The 15,352-nt window shown below is 43.2% G+C and overlaps 1 protein-coding gene across 4 annotated transcripts in view; it reads right to left on the bottom strand.

Annotated features, from left to right (window-relative positions):
* Nucleotides 1–15,352, bottom strand: part of KCNB2 (potassium voltage-gated channel subfamily B member 2) — a 1,207,953-nt gene that overhangs the window by 489,223 nt on the left and 703,378 nt on the right. The gene's annotated exons all lie outside the window — the stretch shown is intronic.

Here is a 15,352-nt window from a genome sequence, read left to right on the forward strand (position 1 = left end):
TACCCAACATCAATGTGCAGCCACTGGTGGAAATGATCATGAAGTATCATCTGCAATTCAGTGTGTGTGCGGTGACCGGCAGGTGCACATTGGGCTAGAGAATAAACCAGAGCAGTAGAACAAAATGACTGAATGCTTAAGAGCCATCGCCTAAATGAAGGTGATCCGCCTGTGCTGCATTGCGTTGAAGGCAGAGATTCTGAAGACATGGTATATGTCCTTTCCATTCAACTGGCCATGTGAGCCGGGAGCAGCCCTAATGCCAACCAGTAAGGAAATTAACCAATTGTGGAGTCTGGAATAATTCAGACTTTTACTTCAAATAACTGATCTCAGTTTTGCAAAAGAGCCTGTTTAAGCTTAGTACCTTGAAGTGACCACTGTATTTAAATCCCTGGCGTAGAGATCCTGTCTTGCCTATGCCTAGACTCTTGTAGTAATGCTTACATGAGAACACATGGAAATGTTTGCTAAAACTCCAAACAATTCAGAAGCAAGCAAGATATTGCATGGATCTGAAGGGAATAGCCTATATCTCCCAGCCCACAAAGAAGCTCCTTCGGTTTCATTTGGAGAAAATTATTACATTTGAATCCAATGTATTAGACCTTTGGGGTAATGGTCCGGAATCCCTATAACAAAGTAATTCCTCCCATACATCTTCAGCCGTAACCGCAGATTTATCAGTGCCAACCACATAAGCCAAATCACATTTATGAGGACAAAACAAAGAGGCCAAACCATCTGAGTGAAGCAGGAACGGCCCGTACAGGCAAGAGCGGTGGGCTGTGGGGCGTGAACTCGATAGATGATGACGAGGAAAAATGTATTATTTATTTAATTTTCTCTCCTCCTCGTCTGCCGAGTCTCCCCACCCCCACCCCGCCCCACCGCTCTTACCTGTACTGGCCGCTCCTGGAGTGAAGGATAAAAAGCGTAAAATGACTTTCAGTCCTAACAAAGGACCCATATTAGCCTGGCCGCCTTCACTTGATCAATACAAACAATCTTGTTCTATGACACTTTCAACTCGCAGCTCGTGGACCGTGCCAGAAAGAAAAAAAAGGAGCTCCACCTTTGAACAACTATGCATGAACATGTTCACACAGAAATACCACTGCTTGGATGAAGCTACTGTGCACAAGGCCCTTGCTGAAATCTAGGTCGCATGAAAGATCTTCATTTCAGCAACATCCATTGTTAGTCTGGGGCTACTAATGACTTGTAATCACGTTGCAAAAATCTTAAATATATAAATTAATAAATGAGTAGAGCCCCTTAAAATAACTGTCTACGTTTTGCCTTCAAGATAAGTGGTATGGTTTCAAAATATCCTCCTCACCATCCTTCAGTTTCTGGCAATGAAAAGGAATGCAAATCAGTGCACATTTTTGTTTTTCTAAAAATAAAATTATATTGTGTTAATTCTCTCGTGTCATGCAGTGAGAGATTACATTGCTGAGAAATTGAAGGAGTATTTGCTTTGAATTCTAACACTGCAAGAAGAACTTTCATTGTTGCTGGAAAGAGGTTCTCAGTGTGAATGATACTGTAATGTCACACTGTAATTTGTGGACTCCACACCGTGTGATCATTGGGATGAGATTTAAATTATTTAGATCAAGCCTACTAAACAGTGCATGATCTGTCTGTCACGGGGCATATTGTGGATATAGATAACCAAAAAAAGAGAGGTTGAAGCTTCAAAAACTAACAGCCACGTAGATGGAGCAAAACAACTCATGGAACTCCCACCCTATTTGGGTGGAGAAGAAAACCCTCACACACCGACCTGGTCAGTGTCATGCTTCATCATTGGGCCCCACCAAAGAGGCCGAGTGCCTCTTTGGTGTGCTACGACGCCAGAAGACTGCGGAGCTGGTTGTGTGAAATGGGCGTGTTGAAGCTTCAAAAACTAACAGCCACGTAGATGGAGCAAAACAACTCATGGAACTCACACCCTATTTGGGTGGAGAAGAAAGCCCTCACACACCGACCTGGTCAGTGTCATGCTTCATCATTGCGCCCCACCAAAGAGGCCGAGTGCCTCTTTGGTGTGCTACGACGCCAGAAGACTGCGGAGCTGGTTGTGTGAAATGGGCGTGTTGTGAGGTTAACTTAAACGTAAAAAGTGTCTAAAGGGTATCTACAAAACATTTTTAATAATGATCCCTAGGACACGAATAAAAGATTTATGTGTCTGAATTTTAGTGCCAAAGGTAATGGATGGTTAATTCAGAATTAAGTCAGTCAACATGTTTCAGCCTTACAAGAGGTTTCAGTTTACCTAGGCATTCGTCGGGACAGAAATAAATCCCGGCGGTATGGACTCTCTAATCGTCCACCCTAACCTGGGGGCGTGAAAGTGAAAAACTACAAAAAGTGATAAAGTGCAAAAAAAGGGGGGAAGAGCGAGATGCTCATTCCAAAAATACTCCTAATTATGGAGTTTCACTGCACCTGCGGAGCAAAAAACAAACAAACACACAAGACATACAAACAATTAGTTGTAAAGCTGTGCCATAGCGTTTTTTGTCCATGGTGCTCCATAGTAGTGGCATTGAATGTGTTCCCATATAACGCTAGAATTAACACCATCCACAAACCTGATAGGGATGATACCTCTAGCTCTGGGAAGTGAGGTGAAAAGGGTGTTTATATTAAAAAGCACAGAGTGGCTTAATGATGGGTTAAAACACGATATGTGTGCTCCAAGGGATCAATGGACCAAAGGTCTGTGACCCCCAATTAAAGGATTACATGAATATCAATATATCTCACTTTAAAATACGGCGCTAACTGCACCATGGATCTCAGGAGGGGGGGTGGAGCGTCCCTGGCACATCCTAAAAATAAAGAGAAAAGGCTAGAACTATGCGGAATCAGGTTAGACTTAGTTCGATGTAATGGTTTCTGGTCCGATCGCTCTGGTGGAGTTACTCACGCCCTCAGCACTCTCAGCCCGCTTAAACACCTGGTAATCCCTCAAACCGGACCCCGACGATGGAGAGCGGGGCCGGTCAATGAGTTTAAGTGCTTGTTACGCCGCCCCGGCGCTCTTCCGGGTGGGCGTGGCCTCGCGGAAACGAGGCCTGGGAGCGCGCCACCCTAGTGAGAGGGGCGCGGTGTGTTGTCACAACGAGGCTAGGGTGCTGTGGCCTCGCGGAAGCGAGGCTTGGGAGCGCGCCACCTTAGTGAAAGGGGCGCTGTGTATTGCCACAACGAGGCTTGGGTGCTGTGACCAATAGGAGTCCAGAATCCTATGAAAGTCAACAAAGGCGAACAGTAAACTGTGTTTCGAGTACGATGTAGATACTAAGTTCTAATAGCATGTGTGTTTATGTCAAATATAAGTAAACACAGGTAGAACAGCACAGCAAACGGAGCCTGTATTTTGAAAAGATATGAATGTTAAGGTCTGACAACCTGTGTGTATATGTTAGATGGAATCTAAAGTGATCAAGTCGATCAACAATAGAAATAATTCGTTATACTGGTCGAGTATGTTAAATATGCATACCAGGTGTCGAGTGGGATTAGAAAGTCACAGAGTTTACATGAACCTCATAGATTATGGTCATTTATTTGAAAGTGAACTGAAGGAGTCACAAGAGGGAACTTTGATGTCACATATTTATTAAATATCTCACAGGTGTAGAAGGGTAAACTGAAGGAGGGCTACTAGGTAGATGGCAAACAGGCAACTGTGAAAGGGCAGATGTTAACAGCCCAGGACCGTATTCCACGGAATTTCATCATTGAGCCCAATGATGTTGGTACCTAGGCGGTACACCCAGCGCTGCTCCTTTTCAAAGAGCCTGCCAGCGACATTTGCAGTGCCCATGATCGTCTCGATTATTGTCCATTTCATATCGTTGGTGGTATGATTGGACTCCAAAAAATGCCGGCTCAGTTTTGTTGTTGCTTTTTTACACTAATATTGCTCCGGTGTTCACAAATACGCTGTTTCACCTTCCGTGTAGTCATGCCTACATAACGTAAGGAACAGGGGCATGTGATTAGGTACACCACATTCGTTGAATTGCAGTTGGTATGTGCAGTCTGAGTCCAGGTTTTTCCCGGTTCCAATGAGAGTGTTTTAGAGGTTTCCGTTAGATGGCACACACTACAGTCTGAACATGGATAGTGCCCTATGATCGGGGGCAGACCCCATGCCATCGTGACCGAAGGGATTTTCAGGTTTGTCTTCTCTTTTGGACGAATATGAACCAAAGCATCCTTCAGGCTACGACCCTTTTTGAAGGAAAAGAGAGGTTTATCCCACTCCTTTTTTACTGATGTTATGATGCTCCAATGTTTATTTATTGTTTTTTTCATGATGTTAGACAGACCATTGAATGTAGTTACGCAGGTGAGAGGTACCGCCTCTTGATTGTTGATTTTCTCTTCCAGCAAGGCTTCTCTCGGCTGGTTTCTGGCTCTCTTAAAGCCTTTACTAAGGGTTGATGATGGATACCCCCTCTCTCTCAGTTTATCAGTTAGACCAGAGGCTTGTTCCTTGAAATCAGTTATTGTACTACAATTTCGTCTCAACCTCAGGTATTGTCCATAAGGGAGGTTCTCCTTTAGGGGGCGGGGATGAAAACTACTGAATTCTAATAGATTGTTCTTAGCTGTTGGCTTATGGTGAGTTTTAGTGGTTAGACAGGTGCCGGTCACTGAAATAACTACATCAAGAAAGACGATGTCTGTTTTGCTTGTGGTGTTAGTAAGCCTCAGGTTGTGGTCAAGGGTGTTGATCCACAGCAGAAAGGACTTAAAGTCATCATCACTGCCTGTCCATAAGAGCAGAATGTCGTCTATGTAGCGCTTCCATAAAAGCATTGAAGATCTAAATTCCGCGGTTTGTGGCAGGATGTATTGAGCTTCAAAATCAGCCACATAGAGCCCCGCCACGCTAGGGGCAAAAGTACTGCCCATGGAAGTCCCAGAGCATTGGAGGAACAGCTTGCCCTGAAGGAGAAGAAATTCTCCTTGAGTGCAATTGTTGCACATTCAATAATGAACTCCTTAGGTGTTTGGAACTCCCATTCAATTGAGTTGAGTGCCTTCCCCAGGACTTTGATGGTATCGTCCTGGGGGATGCTCGTGTATAGACTTTCAACATCCAAAGTCACTAGAGTAACTGAGTCTGCTTCGAATGTGATGTCTGTGAGGAGACGTAGTAGACTCTTCGTATCTTTTAGATAAGAAGGAGTGGCTTGTACTAGTGGCTTTAGGAACTGGTCACAGAAACGCGACAAGGGCTCCAAAAGGGAGCCTATCCCTGATACTATGGGACGACCAGGTGGTGGCAAACGATTTTTATGCATCTTTGGCAATGTATAAAAATATTGGATGATGTTGCTGTTTGTGTTCAGAAATTCTGCTTCATTTTTGGAGAGATATCTTCTTTCTTCAGCCTGTCTCACCAGGGTGGTGATCCTTTTGGTAAGGGCAGCAGAGGGATCAGACATCAGTGGAGTATAGTTCCTATTGTCTCTCAAAAGGTCTTCACATGTTTTCTCGTAATCAGTGGTACTTTGTATGACGATTCCTCCACCTTTATCCGCCGGTTTGATGGTTACTGAGGTGTCATTCTGTAGTAGGTGAAGTGCTTGGTATTCAGCTGTGGTGAAATTGCCAAACGTTTTGGGATTTTGGCTGGACTCTAGATCTTTGAACACTGCCTGTTCAAAAGCGGTAATAGCTGCAGGTACAGCATGTGGAGGAGGGGTGAATGTAGAGTTGGGTCTCAGCCCAGTGTCACCCTTCCTAATAGATTCATTGGGGTCTGTTTTTCCTTCAAAGAATGCTTTCAGTTTCAGCTTGCGGAAGAATCCCGCAAGTTCGCAATGAAGTCTGAATTTATCCGGTCTTGCCGTTGGGACAAATCCTAGGCCTTTTTCTAAGACCTGGGTCTCAATTGGTGACAAGACTCTTTCGGACAAGTTAGTAACCAGGCTCACAGTCCGCTCGTTCCTGGTTGTTGAATGTTGCTGCGGGTGTGGTTCGATACAGGGTCGTCCTCTTCCCAGGAGACCCTGTTGTTGCCTCTCCTCTTGCCCCGTCCTCTCCGGCCGCTCTCTAAAAAAGGCGGTCTGTATTGGCTGTAGAAGTGGACCGGGGGCATAAAACCTGGGTTCCAACCCATGAAGGGGTACTGGGGTTGTTGGTAGGGGTAGGGAGGTGGGCCCAAATCCATTTGCGGTTGCTGCCATTGCTGATGGTGATTCGAGTTCCCCGATCTCCCTCTATTGTTCCTGTTACCACGATTACCTCTTCTACTCGTTTTCTGGAAGGAACCACTGCTTGACCCGCTAGTGTTGGAGGAGTCATCATCCGATTGGTCTGATTTATTTGCATTTCTAACCGGGGGGACAAAGGTCGCTGCGGAGTAAGGATAAATTGTTTCAAAAGCAAATTTCTTTTGATCCTTTTGGAGTTTCGTTGCTTTCGATTGCATTAGATTATCCTTATACTCATTCATTTCTTTGTTGAGTTCGTCCAACCTTTTCTTATATCCAGTTATTGTGGCCTTAAAGTGAGACTCAGTCTCTCTTATTTCAATCATCAGTGCCTCTGATAGTCTGAGCGCTGTTTTTATGATTAGGACGAGCCAATCACGCGTGCAATGCCACGCGATCATGGCCCAATCTTTTCTGAAGGTTGCATCATTGAGGAAAATGCGCAGGGCGTTGGTGACTAATAAGCCCCTCGGTGCTGTGTTTGAAATGAGGTATTGTTTCAAGATAGTACCGTGTAGGATAGTGCGGATGTATTCGCGCTTTTTCTCTGTAAGATTCTCCCACTCTGTGGTGTTAGCTATGGCTTGGGATATATGAGGGTCTGCGAATAGAGTGGGATCGGACATCAGAGCCTCTACTTCAGATTCCGAGTATGTCAAGCCTAGGTTCGCCATTGTGAGACCAGTAGGGATGTAACTCCGCCAGAGCGATCGGACCAGAAACCATTACATCGAGCTAAGTCTAACCTGATTCCGCATAGTTCTAGCCTTTTCTCTTTATTTTTAGGATGTGCCAGGGACGCTCCACCCCCCCCCCCCCTCCTGAGACCCATGGTGCAGTTAGCGCCGTATTTTAAAGTGAGATATGTTGATATTCATGTAATCCTTTAATTGGGGGTCACAGACCTTTGGTCCATTGATCCCTTGGAGCACACATATCGTGTTTTAACCCATCATTAAGCCACTCTGTGCTTTTTAATATAAACACCCTTTTCACCTCACTTCCCAGAGCTAGAGGTATCATCCCTATCAGGTTTGTGGATGGTGTTAATTCTAGCGTTTTATGGGAACACATTCAATGCCACTACTATGGAGCACCATGGACAAAAAACGCTATGGCACAGCTTTACAACTAATTGTTTGTATGTCTTGTGTGTTTGTTTGTTTTTTGCTCCGCAGGTGCAGTGAAACTCCATAATTAGGAGTATTTTTGGAATGAGCATCTCGCTCTTCCCCCCTTTTTTTGCACTTTATCACTTTTTGTAGTTTTTCACTTTCACGCCCCCAGGTTAGGGTGGACGATTAGAAAGTCCATACCGCCGGGGTTTATTTCTGTCCTGACGAATGCCTAGGTAAACTGAAACCTCTTGTAAGGCTGAAACATGTTGACTGACTTAATTCTGAATTAACCATCCATTACCTTTGGCACTAAAATTCAGACACATAAATCTTTTATTCGTGTCCTAGGGATCATTATTAAAAATGTTTTGTAGATACCCTTTAGACACTTTTTACGTTTAAGTTAACCTCACAACACGCCCATTTCACACAACCAGCTCCGCAGTCTTCTGGCGTCGTAGCACACCAAAGAGGCACTCGGCCTCTTTGGTGGGGCGCAATGATGAAGCATGACACTGACCAGGTCGGTGTGTGAGGGCTGTCTTCTCCACCCAAATAGGGTGTGAGTTCCATGAGTTGTTTTGCTCCATCTACGTGGCTGTTAGTTTTTGAAGCTTCAACCTCTCTTTTTTTGGTTATCTATATTAAATCGGGGATCAAGAGAGTGTTCCTGTTTTTCCCTGTCTCTCCCATTGTTTTCTTGCATATTGTGGATAACCAAGAACATAGAGGGGCATGAAGTCCACCCATTGCTTTCCATTGGTTGACATTCTGCCACTGTCATTTGCCTGCTTCTGATTTGTGTTCCAGCTTGTCAATCTTGTGTTTGACTATCCCATGGAGCATTGCCTCTTTACAATCTCTTTAATTGGCTAGCATTGCTGCTTCCACTGCTTGCGTTTCAAGCACAACTTGTGTGAAGCACTCCATTAAAGTTGTGTGTTTTCGAGCTGTCTCCTTTGTGTACATCTCTCCACATGTCATCTGTGTTGTTCTTTGTCACCTAATTGTTTCTCCCCACCCCTCCCTCTTGCCCGTTTGCTTCCCTCCATTGCTACTGCCACCCACGCCCTTTGTGTTATTGTCACCCAACCCTCATGTTGCTTTCACTTCCACCCTTCTACCCTGCTGTTTTCCTATCTCCTCCAGCCCTTCCCGCATCTCTTGCTTTTGCACTCCTTTTTTAGGTTGCTACAGTGTTACCCCCCGCCCTCCCCATTTTTCCTTCACTCTTTGCACAGATTCACTTCCGTGTTGCTTTTCCACTCTCCCCACCCTTCACTGTGTTGCTTCTGGTCCTCCCACCCACCCGCTTAAAAAAAATGCTTTTGCACATTTTCTTTTCTCATTAGGTATTGCTCTACCTCGGATTGGTAGCTAAAACAGAAGAGAAACACGTGCGTCATTTTGTAGGCATGCACCTGAATGGTGAGAGGCTACAAAATGATGAGGGTGGCCCATGGAGGCTATGCAACATGGCTACAATTATTGGCAAAGCCAATAGTTCACAAAGGAGAGATCTATTGGCGTTGCCACTGCTTATTTTTTGTTGTTGAGAGTTTCCTGTCAAAAGAAAACAGAGACATTTCCGATCTCACAAAGGCTCATTTAAAACTGTGGCAGCAGAGCCATCCAACCACTTTCTAGTAAACCCTATGCCACCAGGGACAGGCAGGCCTCTTATTTTACCTGAAATTTCCCTGGTGGGCTGGGACGCTTGCTGGCCAGTTTTGAAATCCCAGGGCTGACCCTTTCACTTTCCTTAACTCATCAAGGTTAATTGCAGCAGTCATGGGGAAGCTTCAACCCAGAGAGGAAGGCAGGGAGGGAGGGAGGGGGAAGGCAGCGAGAAAGTGATCAGAGATGAAGAAGAAAGAGAGGAGAGGAAAGAAGGAGAGAAAGAGATAGTTACAGTGAGAGAGAGAGAGAGAGAGAGAGAGAGAGAGAGAGAGAGAGAATGGCTTAAAGGAAAACGAGCGACTGCATGAAGAAACAAAGACAGTGGGGTTGGTTTGAGCATTTTAGCCAGGGCTGTTATTGGCTCACCTGGTTTGGCCCTTTCTGCCACGGTTGAAGAGGAAGGATCCTTGCATTTAAAGTTTCCCTCCACGAAGGTGTTTTTTTCTTTTCTACCAAGGTGGCTCCTGATAGCATGCGACAAGCCGCTACTGGAGAAAAACTCCTTAAGGGTAATTGGTGAGAGTCTCCCATGCCTTAATTGGCAGCCATTCCCAAGCTATTTCAGGCGGGCTCACCACCGCCTGACTGTACTCCTCAAGACAGAGATTGCAGTGGCCCTGGCATCAGGAAACCCAGCATCCTCCACCCTCACATTAACGCGGGAAAGTAGAGCTGGCCAGGAGGACTGCTCTCATGCTTTACTTGGGATCCAAACTAACCCTGGGTAGGAACTCCACTCCGCTGGCGGATCTTGCAGGTTTTTGCATACTCCACGTTTCGCGGAGAACGCGAAGTTCATGCAAAACTTCTGACTCCGCAGTGGAGCGGACCCTCCAGCCTCCACCCCCTCAATAAATATTTTATAAAATAAAAATGAAAATTAAGGTTAATAAACAACACTTCCCTTTATCGCTGTGTCACCGGGCTGCCCTCCTCCTCCTTGCCATGTTCCTGCAGAATCCCCTACGTCAGACGTACGTCATGGTAGGACTGCACATGCGCACACAGTCCTACACGACATATGTCTGATGAAGGGGATTCTGCAGGACCATGGCGAGGAGGAGGAAGGCAGCCGGGAGACGCACGTTAAAGGTAAGTGTATTTTATTAGCTTTAATTTTAATTTTAAATTGTCTAAAATATTTTATGAGGGGGGGTGGAGGCGAAGAGCGGAGTTTTTGCCAAATTCGTGGAGCTCCACGTAGAGCAACTCTGCGTGCTCCGCCAGGGGTTAACCCAAACTCTAAACAAGGCCTTAGGCATAAATTATTGTTTGATGATTGCACTCTGTCCTATGCTTCCTTGGCAGTGGCAGTACTAGCAATATCATCACATTGTTTAAAAAACAAAGACATTTAATCTGAAGCATCCTAACACGACTCTTAAGCTCAGAGCTCAGAAAGTTGCAACCAACCTCTTGGCTGGTTTACAATAAACAAGCTCCACATATGTCTTGTGATTAGAACTTCTCTATCTATATGCAACAGAACAACTATCTGATTTGTTTTGTTTAATGTTCAAAATACACCAAAAATATGGTATTTGTTAATTACTCTAAGTACTTCTCAGAAAAGGTGGAACTAACCCTTCACACAGCATGGAGTAATTGTCATCACCTTAAGGCATTCAACCACTTCACTGTTTTTCAGACCACGAGCATTTCCCTTCACCCTCTCTTTGTCACTGATTGAACTCTCTCCTTGATCTCTTTGCAAATCGGTTTAGAGAACTACTTTGCTGACAAGGGCCTCCTTGAATAGAGATTTCATCTGCTATCTTCATTTCCTTGTCAGGGGTATTGTGTGAATCACAGCACTAAATGAGAATGTCCATCTTCTAGCTCTTAACTCTGCCTGCACCAATATATTTTAATTCGCCGTTCTCATTGGCATTGCTTTTAATTCATTTATCCTTTCTTTCAAATTGATTTCCAAAACATATTCAAGCACTGTAAATAGAAAAAATGGTATGTAAGTGTGCATTCTCTAAAGTGCATTCAAAGAAATTACTTAGAGCCAGAATACGAACTTGATTACTCTGTGCTTGTCCCTGGTGTCTGTCTTTGCAAGTATAATGTACAATTTTAGAAAAAAATACATTTATTGATAAGAGAGGCTTTTTATTGTGAAGGTCACAATATGTACTAATTGTAAAGACAATAACTGAGACCTGTAATGTGTAACCTGATATTTTTCATTTGAATTATATCTCCATGGGTTAGAAATTCTTTACTGTGAGTCCGTTACAAGTTTAAGTTAAGGCTGGACCATGACATGAGGATTAATCTAAACCCATTCACAATTTTCAGAACTATTTTAGCACTTACGAATGTTTTACGTTTCAGAGATTTTCCAAGGATGGTAATGACCACTGTTCCTCTTCTATTGACTGCGACACAGGTGTCTCTAGTGAGTCTCCGGCTCAGTGTTTGCTCTAATATCATATATTTTCAAATATTTATAATATTTTTGGGGAAATATATATATATTTTTTATTTATTACATTACTTTAATTACATATTTTTAGATTTATACCTTTTGATTTTTTTTGTTAACATTATTTTTGTAAATGTTTAAATTGTTAAATATTCTTATTATTTTTTAAACAAAATGCATGTGTATATTATTTCTATCTTTAGAGTACAATATTAGCTAAGCCATTTTTTATGTTATTGTAATGCTTACATTATTACATAGTTTTCTTGATTGTATATATGTTTGCTCATTTTCACTTTATTTTATTATTAATATTTAAAATTACATTATTTTACAAGTTGTATATTTATTGATGTTATATTTGTAATATTTATATGTGTATATATTCTTTAAATATATATATATATATATATATATATATATATATGTATATGAAAATTAAAGAATTGATTAAACTTTATATTATTTTGAACTAATTAACTGTTTTAAATAAATTACTTTAAAGGTGATACTTTAAAGGTGATATTTATTAAAAAGGTGATAGTCCTACCTGTTTCTAGTCGATATTATTTTCTACTATATTTTTTAGATGTTATTTTGAGTGTACTCATTATAAGTATGATATTATGAAAAACATATTTTTGACACGACATTTGTGTTCTGATATTTTTGTACACAATACTTTGCAAGGCAACCCCTGTGGATGTGCCAATTAGCAGGTTGTACACAAATCTTTCAGTAGGCTCCAGGGCTTTAGATGGAATGAATAATGGGAGGGTCTCTAAAAGGGGGTGGTAAAATGATTGAAGGGGTGTGGCCAACAGAATTATGGGCACAACCTAAATCATGAGAACTGGAATGGTTTGCTTAAGAAATGAAGAACAAAGGATAATAAAATAATGAAAAACACAAATGTGCATGTTTAAAACAATAGTGGTGTAGGCAGTGGGTAACGGCACAGCCTGCAGAGGTTAAATGGCTGTAGCATGGCAGCCTTTCAAAGAGATGCTATGCTGCTTCATATTAAAGAAATGAGATTTTGTCCTTATCATGTTCAAACATAATGTTTGTTGCACAGTTTACATTTACATTCTGATCCTGACCACATCTGATACCGAGTACACATTGTCCCTGGGCGTGCATGCAAAAGGCAAGGGGATCCCAGGGGAACGCCTTAATACTGATATTTACTTAACGACATGTGCTATTGCTATAAATAGCATGCACGCATCAGTGTACTGTGTGTTGAAAGCAAGCCTCCATCTCATTGTTGAGTGTGGTGTTGGTGCCTGACAAACTCTAAGCTAACCAGCGTGCCTTTGAGCAATGGCAGTGCCAGTCAATGAATACATAATCATAATATGTTGACAATGAATGCCCTCAGACTAGCCTCTCCTCCATGCCATGTAGATTACAATACAATCTGTGAAACTTCCAGAATCCTGACTCATGCCCGGCATAACTTGTTTCCTTGTGGTTATCTTTGGCGTATTAGACCTTCACTGCTCCACATCTGCCTAAGGCCTAACTGCAACCGTGTTTGTGATACGGCAATATCAGGTGCGCAGGAGGATGGAAAGGCCCGACAAAAAGGGGAATTGCAGGGTGGCGAAAGCATTACATAAAGTGGCTAGCTCCAGCCAAGTCCCACCTGTGACTCACATAATGCGGAGTCCCTTTCAGTTTCGAACACCGACATATCCAGCAGCAAAGAAAAGGTCATGGCATGTAGCAGGAGAGGTCGGGTCAACACAAAATCAAGCAGGGCAGCTGCAATTGGCAACAAAGTGACTCAAGTCATGCTGCTGATCCCAGGAGAGAAAAGAGGCACAGTTGGTCAGGACACCTTTAAAACAACAACCCACCTCTCACCATTACTTTTCGGGTTCCACCCCTAGGTTCATGACAGAAGTATTAGATGTGACTCGTAACAATGCGTGAGCCATCTTTGTTTAGCCTGCCCTCACCAGTCGGTATTGCCAGTGCATGGCACACAAATGTCGGGCTCGAAAACAGCCCGAAAGTGACCCATTTAGATGGCCTGGTTTTAAAACTGCTCGTGCCCGGCACTGACAGTACCCGGACCACTCAAAGATTTGGTAGGCTCTCTGTCCACCAAGCTGTTTTACATGGATGTTTTCTGTAATCATCCTTAAACATTTTTTTCTAGTTTTATATAGCACAAACTCAACCCGAAGGTATTGCAGCGCTTTATATGAGCACCAGTTATGTTACACAAGGAGCGCTTTATATGAGCACCAGTTAAGTTACACAAGGGCATTCATTTTTGGGGGCACGGGCGATTAAGTTATTTTCCCAAAATTACAGGATGTTGAACCCACGCTAAGACTCGAACTGGTTCCCCAGCTCCAAAGTCGGCAGCCCTGGACGTTACGAAACATCCACATTGCAAAGAGGTGCCCTTCACAAATGGAAGTGCTTTGATGGTACAAAGGCACGTGGCCCTGCTGCATCTACAATGAATGCACGATTCCCCCCTCGGGGTATTTGAGCTACAATCTGGGAGCTCCACTCTTATTCGCCAGTTCTGCCTGACCTGCCCCATCTGCTTCCACAATGCACCGGACGAGAGCTCGGTAGCCCACTCTGATGAGAGGCCCAATGAAAACATCTCGCGCTATACCTCCCTGGATTACGGAGCCACGCGCACCGTGTTCATCGTTCTATTTCCGACGCGGCACAATGGAAACTGTTCTCAGAATAGACGTCTAATTTCTGGACAGATTAAATGCAACCAAGCTACTTTGCTGTTCATTTATCTAATGCTGCTTAGCGGTGACGTCACATCCCCTTCAAAGAGTTCTGCTCCAGGAAATCAGCTGGTCAGACGGGGCTCCCACCCGAGGGCAGCGACAGCTGTTGTTGTGGACACTGCTGCTCCGTCTCAGGACATCCGGAAACGGAGACACTTTGTCCACAAATGCTGCCGATTACTCTTGAACATATTCATAGATCGGCAGCAGAAATGTGCTCTGCTCATCTACATCTCTCTTTGCTGCGGTTGCTTTCCCTCAGAAAGAAGGCCACCGCATTCGAAACAGCGCATTTTGTTAACACGCCATGTACGGGTGTCATTAATTACTTTATTTAGTAAATGCATCTACTCATTGATTAATCCCCAGTTTTTATTTTTCTAAAATTAATTAACACAACAAGTCTCAAAAGAGTTTGACTCGGGATCAAACTTTCAGTAACTACTCAAACCTGACGTGTTGTATTTTGCTTCTTCCTTGATGATGCGTGGTTACATCTCATTCAAAGGTAAGGAAATATCCGTGAAACAAAAAAGGGATTAGAAACAAAAACAAAGTAAAAACATACCAATAGCAAGAAAACCAAGGGAAAGAGTAAAAAGCTTGAAACCTAGGATTATGAACGAGGAATGAAAGCACATTTTGTGAATGTTAAATGCTTGTATTATTGACATTCTCCTGAAACGATATCGTGAATGAGAGAAGTAACATTGATCGACTTCTGAAGTGATCACAAATGTCAGCGCAGTCGAGCACTATAAGTTCACAACGGCTCTTACGAGGTGGGGCAATATATGAATGTACTAGTATTATACTTATCATTATTTTTTTTAACATACAAATTAGTGTTTGTATAGATACATTGAATAAATAATCAGTACATCATATTGGGCCTAAATTGTGTAACTGCTAAGTGAGCGGCGGGCAATTACCCCTAAATGTGCGAGCTCTTAGAGAGGTCTCTCGGTATATACCTAAGAAGGAACGCCCGAAAAGCCTGTACCCTTGTTCAAACCATGCCCCCTGCTCACTGGCAGTGGCGTGAGAATATACGCTTTAGCTTGTAAGCGTTTCTTTGTTTTTTAAACCATTGCAAGC

Source organism: Lissotriton helveticus, chromosome 4_1, assembly GCF_964261635.1.
Source record: "Lissotriton helveticus chromosome 4_1, aLisHel1.1, whole genome shotgun sequence".
Classification (NCBI taxonomy): domain Eukaryota; kingdom Metazoa; phylum Chordata; class Amphibia; order Caudata; family Salamandridae; genus Lissotriton; species Lissotriton helveticus.